Raw genomic sequence first — 18407 nt, 5'->3', positions numbered from 1 at the left:
TAATCAGTTTGACAGCATATCCATTGTTGACTTCGACGCGGCTATAGATGACGGCAGCATACGCTTGAGATGATGCATCAGCAAATCCGTGCAGTTCCATTTCTTGATGTGGTGCAGATATGTAGCGAGGAACTCGACAAGTTTCCAATAAATGCATTTCCGATGCAAACTGTTGCCATCGTGTACATATTTGCTGCGGTAGTACTTCATTGCAATCGACAGAACTTAGCCAACTATCTTGAAATAGGATCTTCAGAAAAACAACAGTTGGCGAAAGCAAACCCAGCGGGTCGTAGATCTTGGCTAGTTCTGAAAGCAATATGCGTTTAGTAAGAGCAGTCGTAAATGCGGGGGTTTCTAATTTGAAGAAAATATAGTCCGGTTTTGGTTCCCAACACAATCCCAGGACTTTAACAAATCGAATTGAGCGGTCTTCCTCTAAATCCTCTGGTGGATACTCACAAATCTCCTTTGGCAACGACTTTAAAAGGGCGTAACAGTTTGAGCTCCACTTTCGCAATTTGAATTGAGCTTCGCTAAGAAGCAGAATCAATTCATCTTTGAGTGCAATGAGATCCTTGATGTTGTCGCATCCAGTAGGAATATCATCAACGTACGCGTCTCTGTTGAGCACGACAGCAGCGGTGGGATACAATTCGGCATAGTCATTCGAAAGCTGTTTAAGAACTCGAACTGCAATAAACGGCGATGAAGCTAATCCATATGTTACTGTCAACAGTCGATAATGATCCATCGTAGCGTTTTCATCCTTCCTCCAAACTATGCGTTGGTACTGTGTATGTTCGTCCGACACCAAAATGCCTCTAAACATCTTCTCGATGTCTGCACAAAATACATAACGATGCTGACGAAATCGAAGGCATACTCCAATTAAGTCCCGTTGAATAGGCGGTCCTATATGCAGTCGCGAATTAAGAGAATGACCCGTGGAATCCTTTCCAGAGCCGTCAAATACCACTCGGCAACGTGTGGTAGTACTATCTGGCTTAAAAACTGCATGGTGTGCCAAATAGTTGTAAAGTGCGGGATCCTCACCGCCTGCAGCAGCCGGAATCAATTCCATATGTCCTTGATTTAAATAATCATCCATGAAATCCACATATTGTTGTTTGAGTGCGGGGAATCTTCTAAATTTCCTTTCCAAAGCGGCGAAGCGGTTTAAAGCCTGTGGCAAAGTGGAGCCAATTGGCGTGCGGGGCTCCTTGAATGGGTATTGAACAATATAAACACCATCTTCTCTACGAGCATGTGTTTTCAGAAAATGTTTTTCGGCGGGATCACTGGCGTCTATCGTTGTTTTACTCGGATGCACTTGTTCCATGTCCATAAATGAGCGAACTAAGGAATCCAAATCTTCATAAGCGTGATGAACTTGTGCGTGCGTAGATGCTTTGTTACCATCAGTGTAGCTGCCTGTAATAACCCAACCAAAATTAGTATGCAGTGCGATGGGGTATTCGATACCAAACTCTCGGCGATGTCCAGTATATAAGTTCCACAGCTGATCAGCGCCTAAGATAACGTCGATTTTGCCCGGAGATCCAAACGTCGGGTCAGCTAGCGGTAGGCTGCGAATCTTGGTCCAAATAGTTGAATTTGATTTGACCTGCTGAGCTGGAATCGTAGAAGTTAGAGAACTCATAATTAGACAAGAGACTTCCAATGATGCAGTCGTGGTTCTTGAGAGTAAGGTGAAGCTAGCGCGACCTCGGCTAACACCAGCCGGCTTAGCACCTAAACCAACTACCGAAATGCGGGCATGCGTGCGAGGAATTCCGATCCTTTGGATAAACGACTCAGATACCATGGTTATTGTTGATCCAGTATCGAGCAATAACCTACACGAGGTCTCGTTTCCCCATGTGTCAATAACATTGGCGACAACAGTTGGCAGTAGGGCTGGATTGTTGGCCCTCTCCAAAATATGATGGCTAACAGCGGCAGTATTCGTATCAGCGGCAGTCGAGTGCGCAGGTGCCACAGGAACCGATCTTGCTTCAATCGGGTGTACTAACGTGTGATGCTTAGCGTTGCACTGACGGCAAGTGTTCGATGAATTACAATCCCTGACTTGATGCGATCGACTCAAGCAGTTGAAGCATAATTTTGTATCCTTGGCGAAGGTGCGGCGGCTGACTACATCCAGTGCCTTGAATTCATTGCATGAATATATAGAATGCTGTCCTTGGCAATATATACATTCGCGAGACGACTGAGTTGATCCACTGGCATGAAAAGCGGCTTGGCGGCGTCTACTCTGGGCTGGTCTTGAGGGTTGCATTGCGGGTAAATCCTGACAAGACTCCGAAGTATCACAATGAGCGAAAAGAAAGGCGAACAGCTCCTCTATGGTGACGTCTTCAGTGGCCGATAAACTGCAGTTGGCCCAAGCTTGTTTAATTTCTGAACCTAACTTTGACAGCAAAATATGAATGAGCCATACATCGCGGCTGTCACAGTTCAGCGCATGTAAGCCTCGAATGCATTCGTCGGCCGAGTCAATTACCTTGCGTAATTCTGCAATATTCGAATTGTTAGCGGTTGGCAACGATAAAAAATTCTGAACAAACGATCGAGCGATGAGCGACCTTTTATTATAACGATTTTCTAATTTTTCCCATGCGTCTTGGTAATTATCATTACAGACGGAAATATGTTTAATTAGGGACAGTGCTTCTCCCTCCAGATATGATTTGAGATAATGAAACTTTTGGCACTTGGAGAGCTTTTCGTTACTATTTACTGAGCTTAAGAACAGATCACTAAACTGGCTCCAATCCTCATATTTACCAGAAAATGTGGGAATCCGAATTTTCTCAAACCTTAAATCAGCAGTTCCCGATGAAGTATGAATTTTCTCCAAAAGGTTGTTTTGTCCCTCAAATAGGCGTTCCACTGTACTTGAAAGTAGAATGTTCGACTGGTCCTGTCCATGATCCTGACCTCCCATGTCCTTGATGGCGTTACTAAAAATAGCATGCGCGGCGTAGAACTTGTCTTCGTATTCGGGTATGTCCAATCCAGGGTCTTCATATCCCTCCTCCAAGTGAAATTCCACTAACTCATCTGAGAGCTCCATAAAGTGGTTGAAAGTGGCGACCAAACGCTCCAGCTTGAATTGCAATGTTTCCACATTCTCACATCTTTGTGAAAACTCCACAGCACTGTTGAGGGTGCGCGTTATTTGCCCCTTGCAGGCACCACGTTGTTGAATCGTTCTATGCATTATCGCGTTCATGACGAAAAAACGGTAAATTTGTCTCTAATGTTCACAAAAGTAAATGCACAAATAAACGCGGGTATCCGGCTCGAAGGACCAAAATTTGTTATGTTTATGAATAGTGGACTGTATTATGGTTTTTTATTATAGTTTTATGCATTTATTTTCACTATTTAGCGGGTTTACAATACTTTAAGCGGGGTTGCTATCAGCGAGCGGTTGCGGTTAATATCAACAAGCGAATGCATCCGGCTTGCAAAACGTGCAGAAAAAGAACAGAAAAACGATCGCGTGATGTTCTAATACTAACGCATTGCACTGCAATTTCGGCTATGCGTGTGAGCTTAAAGCTCCCAAATGGTTACAATACAATGATGTGTGCAAAAATAGGTACTATAGGTAATAGGTAAAAATAGGTTATAGGTAAATAGGCAAAAGTAAAGAAGCAAATGTAATACTATTTAAATTCAACATAAAGACGAACTATTTCCCAACAATTATACACCGATGGTTTTAAAAAATCCACAAAGATGTTGAGAGTGGACTGGAGAGAAAGCTGCATTGAAACACAAGACTATATGCAGTTGGAGGTTACCAAAGTTAGCTTATGCTAATAGAGTCAAAAAAACTACCCTTCCGCTATATTAATCTAACAGAAAAGGTTGTATTCCTTTTAGACAGACATTTTTGAAATGTATGCATATATATATTCATATGTATATGCATTTGTATATTTTAAGATACTAGGTCTTTCTTGGGAGGCAATGTTGAAAACGCCAAAGATTCAACTTGAACTGCTGACAGATATTCCCATGTATAGATTTATTCAGAAAAGCATTCGATGTGGCTTAGTTCAATGTTGTCATAGATACACTAAAATATAAAAAGTTTGATTGGATTAATTGGACCACAGACATAGAAAATTTTGATATTCATAATATTCCAATTGATTGCAAACATTTTATTTATTTATTTATTTATTTTTTTACTTTTTATATTATTTTTTTATTTTTTTGGAAGTGGACATAATATATCCGAACTGCTTACATGATCTTCATAATAACCTTCCATTTTGTATTCAAATTGTCTGGTTTCAAAAGAATATAAATAAATAATTGCTGATCCGGGAAATAAAAATAAATTATGTAATAAATTATCGGAATTTGCAACAATGCATACAGAATGGGTTAGTACTGAAAAAGATCCTCAGAGGAGTTCAGTTCTTACAAAAGCTTTGGTGAAAGACTTATATTTCTCTAAATAAATTATAAAGGCAAAATGAAAAAAAAAAATAATATTAATAATATTTTTTAGTTGGTGGATAATTTTGTTTACGGAGAAACAATGGAGGACCCCAAGTACATGGAAAGTACATGGAAAAATCGGATAGCAACAAGACTGGACGAAAAGCACATTGTGCAAAGATTTTAATTTCAAAATTCCATTTTCATAGTGCAACCAAATTTAATCATTTTTTCTTTGCAATTTAAATGAAAAGATTATCCGTTCTATTTAATAGGCCCATATATTTAGGACTTGTAGTATTAGAATTATCGAAATTGAAAATGTAGGATTTTTATTACCAATATTAAAAGTCAAAGTTTCATGAAAAGTAACTCTTGAAATATATAGATAATGATTAATTTATCTAATAAAACGTAATTTTAACGAATACACAATTTTAAGAGTTAAATAATGAAGTTCATGTTACGACATCAATAAAACATCAGAGACTAATTGAAAAAGATATTTTAAAAAATGTTGAATGGTAAAAAACTAATTCATTTTGCTTAGGTGGGATGATACATAACAATTATGTTAAGGATGAATAATCATTAGTTGCAAAAAAACACATTGAAAAGAAGCTATTTTATAAATCAGTTGAATTGGAGACGTTTTATTATAATCAAGATTTTGGAAAATACAAATACTTGTCTTTAAAAACCCTAGCCACTTAAATAAAACTTTATTTCGTTTTTACCTTACAACTTTTTCAACTCCTTATAAAATCCGCCCTGAATCGAGCTACCTTATTAATGTATGTATTGTTTACCTTTCTAATTTTAAAGTTTTTACCCCTTGTAACCACTCGCCTTCGTTGAAAGTTTTTCCAATATTGTCCATGCAACTCATTTATAATTTTTTGCCTAATCATATTCTTCTAATTGGCTATAAAGCCACACCTTCAAACTCAATTATGTTTTTTTCTGTAATAATGTGTGCTTTTTTTACAAATTTAAATATGTAATCCTTAAAATTTGTAATATTTACTAGAATTTTGCCAAAAATTTGTTCAGCACTGCCTGCTCTCTTATTACACAATTCAATTTTATTTTCTAAGCTTAAAATTTTCGTGAGTCGACAATTAATATCTTGAGTTAAAATTTTTCTTATATCTTCTCCCAAATTTTCAATTTTCTCTTCAGTAAATTGTTTTGATGCTAGATATCGTTATCTAAAAGTTTCGTTTCGTTTTTGATACGTTTAATTTGAGCATTTGGATTAGCGTTCTCATCGATAAATATTTCATCAGTAGACTTAACAATGGAGGGCCCTTTTCAAATGTTCTAATTTTTCCATACCAAAAGAAAAATTTCCAAACTGGTTGGCAGTCATGATGTTTATTAATGTAAAACATATTTGCATTTGCATGGGTATAACCCATTTAAAAATAAACCTTTCCTCACGCAACTCCTCTAATAAACAACAACAATTATTTATTATTGTTATTGCTTTTGATGGCAATAAAATTTCCATCGTTCGACTAACTCATTAACATCATTCCAGTATACATAGTTTGGATTTGACTCCTAAGGGGCCATGTAACCAAAACCTGTTTTAGACGTTGTAGGATTGAAATTGTTATGTATGTGTTATGTTATGTTATTGTTATTATAATTTTTTTGTTATTATAAAAAGTTTTTTTATTATCTTTATTTTTAGTTCTTTATTTTCCAATGAATTGTTTGCAGTTTTTTTAGGTCCATAACCTTTATGCAACACTTTTCCTATGGTCAAATTACAGATATTAAATTCATAATTATAACTTAAGTTTTTATCTTCTAGCTCTTCGTCCAGACCAATATCTTCTGTATACACTGGTGAAGGTGTCGTCCCTGCTTCTTCACTCTTTTCCATCTCCTTTTTCGCATTTTCTACATCTTTGTCAATATTCGTGAAATTAAATTTCGATTAGCTTGGAGGTCTTTCTGATTTGTTGTTCGTATAAATCGTCCAACTCTTTGTTATCATCGTCATATTTTGTATATTTATTCAATTCACGCTTTTCTTATATACTGTCTTTTACATTAGACGTCTTTTGTTTTTTATTTTCCTTAACAAGTTCATGTAAGGGTTCGGTAATGGGTTTAAAAGTTTTCTCCAATTGTAAATTTGTCTGATTTATGACTTGTTTTTATCGAATTTTCGCTTCAATGCCAACCTAGCTTTGGTTAACTGTAACAAAATATTTATTCTACTATATTTTACAACTTTTATAGGGAAATAGCTAAAATTTTTCGAAATTCATGTAGTCACTCCTCAGCAACTAAGCAAATACTGTTTAGGAAACGCCGTTATTTGTAATATTTATAAATCATATCCCAATAAAAAAGAATCGATATATTTATATCTGTTACTCGTAGAGTAAAGGGGTATACTTTTTGGAAAGTATGTAACAAGTTGAAGGAAACGTTTCCGACCCCATAAAGTACATATATTCTTGATCAGGATCACTAGCGGAGTCGATCTAGAGATCTGTCTGTCTGCCTGAAACTATAAGAGCTAGGACAGAAAGACAGGTATGCAGATTCCTGGGCTTCCTGCGCAGCGCAAGCTTGTTTCACCGGGGTGCCACGCCCACTCTAACGCCCACAATCTGCGAAAATCTGTAGCGCCTACAGTTATTATGATAGGATCAACATTTTAACTGAATTGTGTTTGTCTCATCAATACCTATCGATTAACCCCAAAATTGCCACGCCCACTCTAACGATCACAAACGGTTTAAACGCCAAAAATCTGTCTACCATAGCATCTACTGAAATAGCCGCTAGGTGGCACCCTAAAATATCGCTTTGCTGGCTATATATCTCCATATCAGCGTATTTTTATTAAATTTATTGAACTTTTTGAGTACAATATAGGTCTCGTTTTTATGATAGTGATTGAGCTTTTTGGAAGTGGTACGGTACCGTTGTTACCTTGATGGCTTAGACTTGGTTTTGGACCAAGTACATCGCTATACTGTTGCTGTGCTGTTTCTGTACCGTTTAGTTGGTAACTTTTACGAGCTGTTTTAGTCTATCGTTAAGAATAATCCATGTTCTTGTTCAGTAGATGACGATCGATGTGAAGTAAAGACTTAGACTGTGCATTTCAACGGGTGCGGGTCCATTTTTATACCATACAGAGCACACACGTACACGTACCCGTAATTTTAAATGAAATATACCGGTTATGACTTCACATCTTCTACGAAAAAAAGCAGAAAAGCGAGGCACAGGTGTCCACAGTTGTACGTTTCAAAGTCTTGAACTCTTTCGTAATTAGTATTTCACAACTTCTTTAGGTGGCTGTTAGATTTTCAAAGCTGTCGAAGTAATGTATAAGGGAAAAGAAAGGAAAACAAGAAGTGTTCAGGTCTACAATAGTTCTGCTTACATTACCTTCACTATTCATTAACATTAACATATTGCTTGCAACTCTGCAAAAATATTAATATCATTACTGTAGGAAAAGAATAGTCGCATAAAGTACTCGCTTTTGCTGTCAGTGCTTGGAGAAGAGTAGATGTAAAACCCCCAAAATCAATTGTTTTTCCGATCGAATACAAGTCATTAAACTTTATTTCTTGTTGTAATTGGACTATTCACCGGCGATCCCACAAATTTAGTGTCAGAACTGGGAATTACTTGGAGAAACAGCAGAGAAGCCATCGTGGCACAAAGATTCGTTAAAATCAGAGTGTGGCATCAATTGCGCATAAGCAATAAGAAAGCGTTTCAAGCATCGAGGAGGCGAGGAGGAAAAGCAGCTACCTGGCAGATCGTGTACACGGGGGAGGTGTAGCAAGGTGCGCATCCTGCGCAAAGGTCCTGCAAGAAGGAAGGAGACATCGAAAACTTGGCTTTGGGAAAGCGCAAGTCTGGTGAAATAGCCTGAAAAACTAGCGCAATCTGGTGAAATAGTCTGAGAGTCAACGTCAACGTCATCGTCGGCACAGGGTGTGCATTGCTTGCAGATCGGAGAGTGAGCGAACTGAATCACTTATTTTGTATTTTCAAACCATTAATATTACCCAAAAGTTCTTTGTATTACTAATCACTAAGTTAAGTTTAAGAATTCAATATAACCAGAGGGAAGAAATTTTTGCGTTAAACGTGTACGCGTAGGAGAAATTATCACTGCTTTATTTAGCTCGAGCGGTAGGAAGCAGACACTACAGGACAGACTTCTCGACTACTATAACTTGTCAGCTGAGGTAATTGAGGATGGGGAATCCGATTACGGAGATGCATTTTCAATGCGTGACTCAAGACACCAGTCGGAGGTCGCAGTTCATTTATATTGCGCGATGAAGAAGACTCCCTTTCTCAGTTCAATGGTTCGAGCCAGCCGTCTGTACACAGCTGGATCCAGGAGTTTGAAGATAATGCGGCAGCAATGGAATAATCTTCAAATATTTATTTTTTCGAAGCAATTGTTAAAAGGCGCAGCTAAAATATTCCTTCAAAGTCAGCCAGGCATTTCCAACTGGTCATCACTTAAGCGAGCACTAGAAGCTGAGTTCGGATCAGATGTATCGGCAATTGGAGTTCACCGCATGCTTAAAAATTCGGCGAAAAAGCCCAAATGAGGATTACATGGAGTACCTATATTCGCTCATGGAAATAGGAATGCCTGTAAATTTGGATGATGCTAGTCTTATAGAGTACTTCATCGACGGTATACCCGACTCGAGGGGCAACAAAAGCAACTTTTATCAGGCCAGGACTCTGCGGGAATCTAATGAGCAAATAAAGGTGAATGAGAAAATTCGAAGCAGTCGCCCCCAAGTGCCTTATACGGCTAAATCTCATATTACCAACGAAGACAAAAAACCAGATGTGACCAAACAGCATTTCAAAAAATGTTTCATGTGTGGAGATTCTTCACATTTCGCAAAAAGAGTGTAACAAGCCCATCAAATGCTACAGGTGCGAACAGCCAGGGCCAAGGCATGGACTTGCCCAGGTACTAGGGTAGCTGAAACGAAGGAGGGAAAAAATGCCAACACAATGACGAACCATATTAGCAGCAGTGCCAAATGCATTTTTAAGGACATTTGCTGTAATGGCGTTCGATTTTCCGCTTTGATCGATACAGGCTGTGATCTCTGCCTTATCCGTGATGACGTAGTTAAGATGCTAGGAAACATCGAGCTTGTTAACGAAAAGCACTGTCTGGTCGGCATTTGTAACAGCGAGTTAAATACGCTTGGCAGTTTTCTAACCCAAGTTGCGTTACACTTGTTTGGACGTAAACTTTCATGTTGCCAGCAGAAATGATATCAAGTATTCACCAGTCATCGGGAATAGCATTTTAAAGCAAGTGGACTTGACATTCTCAGAGAAGTCGGTAAAGTTTTAAGCAAAAGAGAACCAGATCAGCCTAGAGTTCTTTACTACAGATAGAGCAGTGCAAGAGACCAAGAGCTACAGATATTCCAGGAATACCCTTAAGTGTGTCTTTTTGCTGAAAGGGAGGAGCCCGAGTTCGACATCGCTCATCCGATGAGACAAATTACAAAAACTGTGAAAGATTTGATCAACAGCTACAAGCCAGAGAAGAAAAAGGACAGTCCCATACAAATGAAAATATGGCTAAATGACGAATACCCAGTCTATGAATGCCCTCGACGCATTTCACATACAGACAAGTCTACAGACAAGCATTTCACGTAGACAATCAGGTTGGGAAATGGCTATCAGAGAAGATCATCCAGCCAAGTTCATCTGAGTATGCCTCACCTGTTGTCTTGGTACCGAAAAAGGATGGCAGCAAGCGGCTTTGTTGCGACTATAGAAGGCTAAACGTGAAGGTTGCCAGGGATCATTTACAGATGCCACCTATAGATGATGCCATTGAAAGACTGCAAGGAAACAGCCTTTTCACAACACTTGACTTAGCGAATGGATTTTTCCATGTACCGGTTGAGCAGAATTCGAGAAAATATACATCTTTCGTGACACATGCAGGACAATTTGAGTTCTTATATGTCCCGTTTGGAATATCAAGATATCAAGATTCATCTATGCGATTCTACTGGATATGGTTTAAGAGCTAAAGCGTGTCCTTCTACTGGATATGGTTTAAGAGCTAGAGCGTGTCCTTCTACTGGATATGGTTTAAGAGCTAGAGCGAGTCCTTAACCGAGCTTCGGAGTTTAATTTGAAAATTATGTGGAGCAATTGTCAGTTTCTCAAGGAAAAGATTGACTTTTAAGGTTATATTCGAAGGAGAAACTATAAGACCGTCGCAAGACCAAAACGCAAGCAGTCAAGAACATTTCGCTTCCACATGATCGAAAGAGTCTTCAGCGTTTCTTCGGATTAACATCCTACTTTAGGCGATTCATTGCAGACTACGCGGTGAAGGCCAAACCACTTTCTGATATGCTTCGTAAGGACATCCCATTCCGATTCGCCGAGGAACAACTCGCAACATTCGAGCAACTAAAAATAGCTCTGATATCTGCACCGGTGTTACGTTTATATAATCCAAAGGCTCAAACGGAGATACACACAGACGCTTCTATGCACGGCTATGGAGTTCTCCTGCAAAAATATCCGGACGATCAACAGTTGCATCCTATACAATACTTAAGCCGAAAGACGAAGCCAGTTGTACAGAAATACCGCTCTTGCGAACTCGAAGTGTTGGCTATAGTCGAAGCTTTAAAAAAATGACGTGTCTATAAGCGCGGTGAAATCCCTTTAAGAGTTTCACGTTGGGCATTGTTTCTCCAGGATTACGACTATGTCATCGAACATCGAAGTGGCAGTAAAATGAGGCATCACCATCAAAGAGTTGATCGTGGTGCCGTCTCTGATGGAGGAAGAAATCATTCGTATGGGCCATAAGGAAGGAGCATTTCTCTGTAAAAAGAACTAAAGAGGCAGTTGAGAAGACATTTTTCTTAACGGATTTATCGAAGGAAGTAATAAAAGTGGTCAAGAGTTGCGTTGAATGTATTATTTCCGAGGTCAAGGCAGGTAAAAAGGAAGGTTACTTGACACCCATCAACAAAGACGAAAGGCCTTTGGAGACCTATCATGTTGACCATGTGGTACAAATAGAGCAGACCAGCAGAAACAATTACATTACAATTACAATTACAATTACATGCGTTTTCTATGTTTGTCTGCCTCCACCCGACAAAAAATACAACGGCTGAAGGAGTAATTGATCGACTTACTCGTCAAGCGGCAGTGTTTGGCAACCCTAGGCGTATAATATCGGACAGAGGAGCAGCGTTTATTGCAAATGCCTTTAAACAATATTGCGACGAGAACGGAATATAGCATCTGATGATAGCAACCGGAGTTCCCTGAGGAAATGGTCACGTGGAGCGCATCCATAAGATCGTGATCCCAATGCTAGCAAAACTTTCTCAAAAAAACCCGTGTAGCTAGTATAAACATCTAGAGGTCATAAAGCAAGTGATGAACAGCACACCCCCAAGAATCACGATATTGTCACCTTTCAATATATTGACGGGTATGGAAATGATAATTCAGGATGGCTGATTGTGTGAAAAGAAAGGAAAACAAGGAGTGGTCAGGTCTACAATAGTTCTGCTTAAACATTATTAGACATTTACTTCAGTATTATTCGTTAACATTACCTCACTATCTATTAACATTAACATATTGCTTGCAACTCTGCAAAAATATTAGTATCGGTGCTGCTCGAAAAGAATCGTCGCATTAAGTACTCGCTTTTGCGTTCTGTGCTTGGAGAAGAGTAGATGTAAAACCCCCAAAATCAATTGTTTTTCCGATCGAATAAAAGTCATCAAACTTTATTTCGTGTTGTAACTGGACTTTTCACCGGCGATCCGACATGTTTGTTATTTTTATTTTTATTGTATGCAACCCAATGTGTACCACTTGATTGTGATTTATCTAGGTTTACTGTAGCACTCTCCCGACTTATTGGCTTTTCTGGGAGTAGATCTCTTATAAATACACATCTAAAATAAGGAACATATTTCTTAGCAACACGTATATTGTCGATATTTTTTAAAGTTCTATTGGGTAGCAGAAAAATTCGTTTTTTCGCTTCTTTATTGCTTTCCCCTTACTATAGGGCTTGAGATATAATCCTTCTCCTATAGCAACACCTTAAATTTCCCTATTGTGACGTTTCTTCTCCTCCATATCTTCTTTAGCCATTTTTGCATTATTAATTGTCTTTGCAATTCCTGCTCTACCACTTGCTTAGCTACAAACAGCACTGAGTGCCGTTAAGATCGGCACGATTGGTAGAAAACCTCAAATTTTGGCTACATTAATTACACGAGCTATATTAAAATTTTTCTTCGAACCCATTGATTGATGAATTGATTTACGCGCAACTTTATAGCACTCATAATATCTAATGGTTTTTGTTTTTTTAATCTCTTAGTAGCAGCATTAATAACAGTCAAAAGGTTTGTTTTCTTCTTCATAATATTCTTCTTTATCGTTTTCCTCCACTTCTTTTTCGTCTTATTTAATCCCATCCCAAAATTTTTTCTTGGCTTTCATTATATTTGTCACAAAGCTGCTTTTTTACCAAGAGTGCTATCTGATGCCTTGACACGCGACAAGGCTTTGTCAATTAAAAGGAAGTCGGCTCTATTTCGTTCACTCAATGCCTTGTTTTTAGAATATGCAATATCGTGCTCTTTGCAGGCTTTATCCATTGGGTTTATTCCTTTATCACCGCGTTCCAAATGTTTCTGTAACTTTGTACCTAGTTCACAAAAATTATATCTTAAAGAAGAGGCCCACTAGTAAAACGAAAACTTAAAAAAATACATTATTTTTAAAGCCTTAAGGATTAATAAAGCGTTAAGGATTAATATAAAAAGTGGAAGGAAAAACAATAAATGAAAATTTGAATGTTCGAGAAAAGATTTACTCAGATGAGAGTATTTCGAAGAAAGAGTTTCATTCTTGTTCATCGTATAATCAAACATTTAAACCTAACGATGAAATTCGAATTACTATTCAAAATCAAGACTTGTACATACGTGCTTCCTCACGAAAGTTACCTTAATTTTTAAAGAATTATTCGAAAAGATTCACCGAATGGACCTATAACTGATAATGTTACCATTTTTTTAAAAAATAATTGTATGGCTTATTTTTGATAATTGATAAAAGACTACCACCCAAAAAAAATTGTATATCTCTGGATAATCTTCAAAGTCAAAACCTATTAAATTCTGGATGGAGCAGTGGAGACGAAATTTCTACGGGACTGCTGAGGATTATAAAAAAGTTTTGTTAAATTATAAACACGAACTAGGGTTAATCTAACTAAGAATCTTGGAGATGTGTTTCAACGAACCAGAAATGAACAAACTTTTAAGCTGGAAATGACGAATTTAACCTGTAAAATCCACCATGTAACTCCAAATGATTTGCAAAAATTTTGATGAACGATATTATGGTGGTGGAAAGCTACCAATCGCATTCTGGACTTGGGATTCATATGTTAACTCAAAATTGGGGCATGGCAGCCAACAAATCTAGAATGCGAAATTGTCGGCTAACCGACCAACCGACGAAAAACCACGATTTGCTATATTTGGATTTACGCTAAATGGAGAACTTATCACAAAAAATGTATCAAACTGGAAAGTTCACTTGAATTCTGAGTCATATCCATACAATAATCTGAATGACAATTTTAGTAAGAATCAGTATGCCCACTTTTATGAAATGTATACAAGATTTCAATCTAGTTACTATGATCGAGAATCACAAACATTTTTGACACCAAATGAATTTAAATTGAACGAATCATTGAAAACTGGTCCTATTGATGTGGGAATTTCAATAGAACTCATGACACCAAGTCATGAAAATACCCAAGCGTATTATCTACTTATACATTATCGTTTAGTTGAATTTAATCCATTAAACGGACTACCACAACGAGTTGTTTAAAGTTAAGAAGAAATTAAAATTAAAAGAAATGAAGAAAGAAACTGTTTCAATTGATTTTCAGGCTTCTTTTATAATAATAATAAATTAATTATAAAGGAACTTGGAATTGTATTCATAAAAAGGTCTTGGCTTAAATAATAGTTTTTTGATAGAACCACCATATGATTTTACTTTGCTCAATACAAAATCTAGAAAGAATGCAATTTGGTCAATCAATAAACAATAAAACATTTTTTTGGAACGATGGAGAAAATATTATTATTAATAAAATTTCCACAAACTCGGATGTTTTTGAAGACAATTACAAACGGAAAACTGATTATTTGTAAGGGTGTTCAAGGGAAAAGATTTCTAGAGAATTTTTTTTGGGAATCGTCAGCTTATCAATATCGAGGAAATGGGTTGTGCGTCATTTTAAGTTTAAAAGAAACTGGTTTCCATATTGTCAAACACATCTTAAGGGCGGTATTCATGCTCTTAACAATGCATACAATATTTTGACATTTTTTAATGTAGCACCAAAACAAGAAAATAGTTTATATTCATAATTTTAATGTTGAGGTTAGATGTGTAAAAAGCTACAAGATTAATTAATGAAATTGCATGAGGAAATTGACCAATTCATCGAACAATTTAAAGGACAGATAATCGGTAAGCACTTTCAATACCTTCAAAAAAAAAACTGTGTTTATGATCAAGATGGACATGATCTGAAAACTATAAACTCATTTAAGATCGAAAACGTGCGCATGCATCTTTTATGCAAATCTTTATGACCCTTTTGTAGAAAGGAAAGAATCTTTGATAATTTGCCAAGAAAACGTGCTGGGGCGGAAACGAAAATATGGATTTCAAAATATTTTCCAGATCTGAGAATCATTAACTTGTGAGATTATTAATATGCTAATTGTGCCAGAATCTGCATTTACTAAGCACTAATAAATGCAATTATTTTCGTAAGTGCAAAATATAACTTAGTTCGAATTGCAACAAATTATTAATACAAAAGGAATATAAAAAGCTGTGTGCAAGCAACAATTAGAAACGTTCACTTAAAAGTGAAAACAATTAAAATTTTGTTAATTCAACAAATTATAAGGTGCGTGGTGCCCTGTAACTGAAAGCAAATAAACGGCAAATAACCTGCAACAGCATTCATCACTACAATTCGATCCCCCGCAGGAAAGCAATACAAGATTTAAAAAATAATGTATTCGTGTGTAAGTGTAAGGCGATTGTTTATTATCTATTTAGTATAATCGAAAAAAAAGGAAAAACAAAAAAAATTTTTGGTCTATCAAATTCAGATTTATCTTATTAAATTAAATGAACTATAGAGAAGAAAAAGACACGGGCCGTGGTGACGAGGAATTTGTAGGAAGTTTTAGGAACCTTAAAATAAAGAAATCAAAAACTAAGAAACCCGCAGGGTATATTGGAAACAGTATCAGTATGTTGAATATTGATATTTCTAAAAATTGTACGCGCCGCAGCTCAGGCAGCGTTGAACACGCAGGCCCAGGCCCTTAAACAGAAGTTTCGAGACTTAGAAGGTGGAATAGTCTTTAGACATTGTCTAGTCCTTTCCGGAATTCGACGGGAAGCAGGATAGTTTTGTCTCTTGGAGCTAAGCGGCTAACGCTAAATATACTGTCTTTAAGCCGTTTAATCTATACACTATACACATGACAGTTGCGCCTACGCCGCAAGCCTGGCTAAGCTTGCGAATGAAAAAAAAACCGGGCAACGTCCAAAAAATCCGCGCTACGTTAAGTCTGGGCAAGACCATTTTTACACGTACAGGGAGCCCAGTAGTTCTAAGCAACGACCGTTAGGTCAAAGGAACCAATATTAGGTGCTCGAGACCATGGAAGAAGTTTCTGCTTCCCGATCAAAGCTACACGCAAAGAACAAAAATATTTATGAAGCTGTTTTGATAAAACTCAGAAACTAAACTTTACCGAACTTTACCGAACATAATGAAGAATATGAAAATTATGCGAAGGCCGTAGCCTCACCTGAGAGGACGAGACTTTAGACCTGGAATATTGCAATTTTTTAGGGTAAAGAACCTGCTTCCGTGCATAAATCGTAAGATAGCAGGGCGTTCTATAAGGCTTCTAACGGTGCCGCTCAATAAACTGTATTCAACCCCTATCAACATTCGTAGAACAAAAATGTCGTATTACCTTTTTAATAAAAAAACACCTTTTTATACCCTTGCAGAGGGTCTTCTTTCTTTTGCAGGAAGTATATAAGTCGAAACCAGCGAGATTGGAAAACTATATCTATCTATATCCATAAGAACAATCCAGGAAAAATTAAAAAAAAAATGGTATCTTCGATGTTTTTTACATATAACCTTCAAAGCTTGGCAATAACATTTCTTAAGTAGTTCTGAATTACGAGTTAAATTTTATCAAAATCGGACAACTATATCATATAGTTGCCATAGAAACTATTGGAAAATTAGTGATAAATAATATAAAAAAATTATATCTTCGGTGTTTTTTAACCTCCTACGCTTAGAAATAACATTTTTTAATTGGTATTGAATTCCGAACTAAATTTTATTAAAAGCGGACGACTATACCATATACCGGAAAATTAGTCGGAAAATATGAAAAAATTATATCTTTTGTGTTTTTTAACATATAACCTTCCAAGCTTGGAAATAACATTTTTAAATAGTTCTGAATTTTGAATTAAATTTTATCAATATCGTGTATATTATACAACTGGCATAGAAACAATCGGAAAATATGAAAAAAAATATTTATTTCGTGTTTTTTTTCGCAATTTTGAATTCAATTTAATAAAAATCGGGCTACATACAGATTTAAAAAAACGGTAAAAAAAGATGAAATAATTTTTTTTTAATATCACTGAAGTCAGCAACGATTTTTTGTAAAATTTGACATGGTGTTTCTTTTAACTGCAAGTGTATACAAACTTGCCTAAGCTAACTTCCCTTCTTGTTCATCTAAACTAATTTTATGGTATTGTGGGTCTGGATTTCCTAAAGGAGGTCAATGCGCTTGTCCCAGAAAAAATAAATTTTTTAAGGAAAGCGTCGAATTCCTTGGATTTGTGATATAGAGAGGAGGGATCAAAACACCTCCAAAAAGGTACAAGGCCTTTAAAAACTTTCTGCACCCAAAAACATTGGAAAATTGAGATAAACCTAAATGAAGTCCAGAAAGAAGCATTCGAACGACTAAAAAACATTTAAGCAGCATAGAAGGTAACCCTCATCTTTTCCGATTTTAATAAACCCTTTGACCCAACTGCAGAGGCCTCACAACACGGCATAGGTGCCCCTTTATCTCAAGGCAAACGACCTGCTACCATGATTTCGCAATTCGTAGGGACGAGAAAAACCTGGCTCCAAATATAAAGGAGCTCTTGGGCGCTAAAGAGTTTAAGAAACTATCTATACGGGGTAAAATATTTGACGGTCTACACAGATCACAAGTCCCTGACATCAGCTGTATAACCAAATAACATAAACGACAAAATAGTACGCTGGAAAGCGTTTGTCGACGATCATAGTGCCGCGGTCGTTTATACCCAAGGCAAACAGAAAAAAGTGGTGGATGCTCCTTTCCGCAAAATTTTAAACGCACTAGAAGATAGTGGTTAATCTGACGCCGTCATTATACACAGTGAAGAGTCACTGACATACACCATTGAAAGAAAAGACATGCGGGTAAATTGCTTTGCAAATCAAATATTATTCAACACCCTTTGATTAAAGAATTTTCTGTTTAGATATTCAAAGTCTCTTGTATTTGACGTAACCGACAAATCAGAGCAAAATAGCTGTGACTGAGCACAATAGAGCACATCGTGCCGTTCAAGAAAACGTTAAACAAATTCTTTTAGCCTACTTCTTTACACGTCGATGTTTTTCTACAGACGGAAAATATTTGTTTTTGCTTTGGAATAAGCATTGCAAATTATTC

At 36.9% G+C, this 18407-nt stretch overlaps 1 protein-coding gene and 1 long non-coding RNA gene across 16 annotated transcripts in view; one reads left to right on the top strand and one right to left on the bottom strand.

Annotated features, from left to right (window-relative positions):
• Positions 1 to 18407, top strand: part of LOC122817994 (uncharacterized) — a 271976-nt gene that overhangs the window by 189769 nt on the left and 63800 nt on the right. Inside the window, exon 1 of one of the 10 annotated variants that reach the window (XR_006367529.2) lies at positions 7998 to 8491. The exons of the other annotated variants lie outside the window; for them this stretch is intronic. This is a non-coding gene — a long non-coding RNA (uncharacterized LOC122817994). Of the gene's footprint in view, positions 1 to 7997; positions 8492 to 18407 lie in introns of those variants that run through there. 10 annotated transcript variants of the gene reach the window in all.
• LOC127012038 (uncharacterized) overlaps positions 1 to 18407 on the bottom strand; it is a 100024-nt gene that overhangs the window by 60886 nt on the left and 20731 nt on the right. The gene's annotated exons all lie outside the window — the stretch shown is intronic.

Source organism: Drosophila biarmipes, unplaced genomic scaffold (assembly GCF_025231255.1).
Source record: "Drosophila biarmipes strain raj3 unplaced genomic scaffold, RU_DBia_V1.1 ptg000017l, whole genome shotgun sequence".
NCBI lineage: Eukaryota > Metazoa > Arthropoda > Insecta > Diptera > Drosophilidae > Drosophila > Drosophila biarmipes.
Note: the sequence above shows the minus strand (reverse complement) of the source record. Positions and strands in the feature narration are given on the sequence as shown.